The following is a 5359-nucleotide window of genomic DNA, read 5'->3' as shown; positions in this document are numbered from 1 at the left end:
CAGCTGGGCATGGTGGTGCACACCTGTAGTCCCAGCTACTCCAGAGGCTGAGGCAGGAGAATTCTTTGAACCCAGGAGGTAGAGGTTGCTGTAAGCCGAGGTCGCTCCACTGTACTCTAACCTAGGCTACAGCAAGACTCCGTCTCAAAAATAAAATAAAATAAATAAAATAAAATAAAATGGATGCTTTGATTTGTATTTCTTTATAAGTGGGATTAAGAATCTTTTCACACATTTATAAGTAATTTTATTTCTTTTTCTGTGCTTTTTTCTTTTGAGACAGAGTCTCGCTCCGTCGCCCAGGTTGATGTAGTCTACTGGCATGATCACAGCTCACTGAAGCCTTGATCCCCCTGGCTCAAGTGACCCTCCTGCCTCAGCCTCCAAAGTGCTGGGATAATAGTTATGAACCACCATGCCAAGCCAGTAAAATTTCATTCCTAAAAATCCTTTGATTTATTCTAAAAAGGTTTTTTTTTTTTTTTTTTTTTTTTTTTTGCTGATCTGCAATCTTCAAAGTAGGTAGTGCTTCAAATAGACTGAGAAAAAAAGGATACCTACTTACCCAACAGATTGCAATCTTGCATAGTTCCTAACCTGAAGCCTAAAGTTCAATAACAGAAAGTGTGATAAAACTAGGGTTCTGGGGTAATAGGATGTAATCAATGTCATTTAGTGACATCTGAGGCCATTGCAGAAGATACCAAAGACTAGTGTGACTTAAGCAATAGGAATTTATCTCTTACAGTTCTAGAGGTTAGAGAGTTCAAGGTCAGCATGGGGCGCTTATTTGGTTCCTGGTGAGGGCTCTCTTCCTGACTTGCAGACACCTTCTCCCTGTGTCCTAAAATGGTCGTTCCTTAAGTGTATGCTTTCAGGGAGAGAGATTTCTCTCTCTCTTCCTTTTCTTCCAACAATCCTATTGAATTAAGGCCCCTCTCTAATTACTTTATTTAACCTTAATTACATCCTAAAAGCCTTATCTTCAAATACAGTCACCTTGAGAGGTTAGGGGTTCAACACAAGATATTTGGGGGAGCACAGTTCAGTTCCTAGCTCCTCTCCTTTTGCTCAGGGCTGCATTATGACTTGTGTGGGCCCCAGGTACCTTTGCCTTTAAGAACCCCTTTTCCTTAAAAAATAAAAATTTAAATTAGAGTTTCCAATTGTATTGATATAATGACAAGTATGATCCTGGCTGAATTCATTATTATATGCTCATTATTATAATATTTTTATTCTAATTTCAAAAGAAATTAAAACATTTTCACGGGACATTAAAAGTATCACTGTGCCTACTGTGCCTTATAAATTGGCCCTGTTTCTGCAGCCAGTGTCATAGAACTATCTCCCATAGTAGTCATGGACATTGTAAATTTTTCTGATCATCTTCCCCAAAAAACCTCCAGGATCAGCAGTGGAGCCAGCCCTAAAAGAACCACCTGTAGAGAGTGGGAGGCTGTCCGGTTGAACATGGGAAACAGCACACACCTCTCTTCCTCCAGGAAGCTATGAATTGCCAGCACATTTTGGTGACATATAGGAGAGCTTTAGTTAATGCTTCTGCCAACTCCCTAAGGAGGTTCAGGTTGAGCATTTTTAAGAACTCTTTTTGTTAATAGACTTTTCCTTTTTATTAAGATACAATATTCATATATGAGGTATACAAAACTTAATGTACAGCCAATGAGTTTTCTACTTTTTTTTGAGATTGAGTCTTGCTCTGTCTCCCAGGCTACAGTGCAATGGTGTGATCTTGGCTCACTGTAAACCCTGCCTCCTGGGTTCAAGTGATTCTTATGCCTCAGCATCCCAAGTAGGTGGGATTACAGGTGCGTTCCACCATGCCTGGTTTATTTGTGTATTTTTAGTAAAGACGGGGTTTTGCCATGTTGCCCAGGCTGATCTCAAGCTCTGGGACTCAAGTGATCCACCTGCCTTGGCCTCCCAAAGAGCTGGGATTACAGGCATGAGTCACTGCACCCAGCCAAGTTGTTTTTTTTTTACACGTTATACACTTGTATTAGTTGTCTATTACTGAGTAACAAATTGCCCCAAAACTTGGTATATTAAATGAACAAATATTTATTTTATCCCTGTTTCTGCCAGTCAGGAATTTGGGTGGTTCTAGGTGGCTCTGGCTCATGGTCTCTCCTGAGGTTATGCTCTAGAAGTTGGCCCAGGCTACCATCATCTGAAGGCTTGACTGGGGCTGGAGGATCTGCTGTTGAAGATAATGTGGGAAGCTGGATGTGGTGGTTCAAACCTGTAATCCCAGCATTTTGGGAGGCTGAGGCGGGTGGATCACCTGAGGTCAGGAGTTGAGACCACCTTGGCCAACATGATGAAACCCTGTCTCTACTAAAAATGCAAAAATTAGCCAGGCATGGTGGCACATGCCTGTAATCTCAGCTACTTGTGAGGCTGTGGGAAGGAGGCCTCAGTTCCTCTCCATAGGCTGCTGAGTGTCCTCAGGACTTGGCAGCTAGCTTCCTCCAGAGGGAGTCATTCAGAAGGATGAAAGCAAGGCAGAGCCATAATGTCTGTTGTGATTTAGCCTCCAAAGTGCTATGCCATCACTTCTGCCATGTAATACTGGGCACGCAGACCAGTCCTGATGCAGTGTAGTAGGCAGACTAGACAAGGACGAGAGGAGGGGAACATGGGGGCCATCTTGGAGGCTGGCAGCTACAACATCCATGTGGCCAACACCCAGAGGAAGGCTATGGAGCCGTTGGCACTTCACAGGGCTCCTTCATGCCCTTTCCCAGCCAACATCATCATCCTTCCTTTAGTCAGGAGGCAACCACTCTTCTGACTTCTCTCACTATGAGTTGGTTTTGCCTGTCCTTGAACGTCGTGTAAAGGGACCATACTCTTCTGCGTCTGGTTTCTTTCACTGAATGTTATGTGTGTGGCTCATCTTTTAAAAGAATTACTGTGTAATATTCCATGGCTTAAACATATCATGGCAGAGATCTGGGTTGTTTCCAATTTGGACTGTTACAAATAAACTTGCTGTGAGCACTGCTGGACATGTCATTTGTTCAATATATGCACTCAATTACTTTGGGTTCTGTGATAGATTTTTTAAACTCTGTACTTAGGCAAGCTAAATTTTATAGACATCTTCATTTAAAATAGTTTACAGCTACAACGCATGACTTTAGTGCCAATGCTTATGACTGACTTGGAAATAGGGCATTGTTGCTCAGACTTCTGGTAAAATATTATTCACCCTAGTATGGATGTTTCAGTTGGTGATTAATCCAGTCATGGGTTGGTGTCACTTCCACTCATAGGATGCCACCAGAGTGGGAATGACTTGCAGTTTAGCAGTCAGGCTTTCAAGGTGGCCTTCCCTTCTCTGGAGGATTTGGTCACAGCACATAGTTTCCTTTGCCTGGGGTGGTTTTGGTCAAATCTTCCCTATAATAGAGAGTCCAACTCCTGTAAACTGAATACTTTCTCTCTAAGACTGTTCTTAAAACTTGAAATATAGAATAACAACAGCATTTGCCTCATTAAAGATTGGAGGATTAAGTCCTAGAGAGGGAGGGAAAAAGAACCAAAATAAGGGAAGGATTTCTTTCTGTTGACAGATAAAGCTGAAGACCTTTAACTTCCTTAATTTAATTTAATTTTTAGTTTTTGAGATTGGAGTCTCATTCTGTTGCCCAGGCTGGAGTTCAGTGGTGCAATCTTAGCTCACCACAACCTCTACCTCCTTGGTTCAAGTGATTCTCCTGCCTCAGCCTCCTGAGTAGCTGGGATTACAGGCGCCCACCACCACACCCATCTAATTTTTAAATTTCTAGTAGGGACAGGGTTTTGCCATGTTGGTCAGGTGGTCTCAACCTCCTGGCCTCAAGTGATCTGCTCGCTTTGGTCTCCCAAAGTGCTGGAATTATAAGTATGAGCCACTGCGCCTAGCCAACTTCCTTTAATTGTTGAAACATAACCTTACTCATAGTATTATTATTATTATTTTGAGAGAGGGAATTGCTGTGTTACCCAGGCTGGAGTGCAGTAGTGAGATCACAGCTCACTGTAGCCTCGACCTCCCAAGGCTCAAGTGATCCTTTCATCTTAGCCTCCTGTGTAGCTGGGACTGCTGGCACATGCCACCATGCCAGGCTAATTTTTTGGATTTTTTGTAGAGAGAGGATCTCACTTTGTTGTTCAAGCTAGTCTCAAACTCTTAGGTTCAAGTGATTTTCCCACCCCAGCCTCCCAAAGTGCTGGGATTAGAAGCGTGAGCCACCATGCCCAGCTTCACTCATATTTTAAAATTATCTTAAAGTATTGCCAAAAATAAGGATAAGGCCACCAGGAAAAGAATCGAAGACTTTCCAGACCCACTAATACATCAGTTATTTAACTGAGGGCTAAGTATAGGCAGAGGGCTCGGAGAAAACACCTCTGTGTGACTGGTTTACCTCCATGTATTCATTATGTTAAGCAGAAGAATTATTTTCACATTCCTTGACAAGAATGTCTAATGCTAATTTTCCGTGTCATTTTTTGGTTTTGTTTTTCTCCATGCTTTGAAGTACAAGTAAGTACTAGAGTGTGAGCTGCTATGGCTCAGTGGCATGCAGTATCATAACGTAGTATGGCTTTCTTCATAGCTAGGTATGTTCTAAGCACTGTAGCACCTTTTCACAGTGAGATAAAATTCACAAATTTGGCTGGGTGAGGTGGCTCACACCCATAATCCCAGCACTTTGGGAGGTCAAGGCAGGCAGATCGCTTTAGTCCAGAATTTTGACACCATCCTGGGCAACATGGCAAAACCCCATCTCTACAAAAATATAAAAATTAGCCAGGTATGGTGGTGCATGCTTGTAGTCCCAGCTACTTGGTAGGCTGAGGCAAGAGCATCGTTTGAACCCAGGATGCAGAGGTTGCAGTGAGCTGAGATCATGCCATTGCACTCCAGTTTGGGTGACAGACCAGGACCCTGTCTCAAAAACAAACACAACACAACAACAACAAAAAACAAATTCTCCAATTAAAACCAATCAAGCAGCATAGGTAAGCAAGCATAAATTATCTCATTTGACCAGGCCTATTTGCATTGCACCACACCTATCTTGCATCTCTGTAGGGTAGTACCAAGCCTGTTTTTTTCATGTTGCCTCCTGGAAAAGAGCAGAAGCAATGCATTCTGATAGTTGCCAGTGATTCTTAGAAAGCATCAGGAGTATCTTCACAAATGCAATTCTGTCTAGTGAGTAAAATCATTTCAAGGGAATAATTGTATTTAATGTTAGCTCCAGGTTCTGACCACTCACCAATCCTTGACCATAATCGCCATTACAAGGCCAGAGTTCTTTTTTTTTTTTTTTTTTTTTTT

Source organism: Cebus imitator, unplaced genomic scaffold, assembly GCF_001604975.1.
Source record: "Cebus imitator isolate Cc_AM_T3 unplaced genomic scaffold, Cebus_imitator-1.0 Scaffold12, whole genome shotgun sequence".
NCBI classification, from domain to species: domain Eukaryota; kingdom Metazoa; phylum Chordata; class Mammalia; order Primates; family Cebidae; genus Cebus; species Cebus imitator.
The sequence above is the reverse complement of the archived record's forward strand: the minus strand, read 5'-3'. Positions refer to the sequence as shown.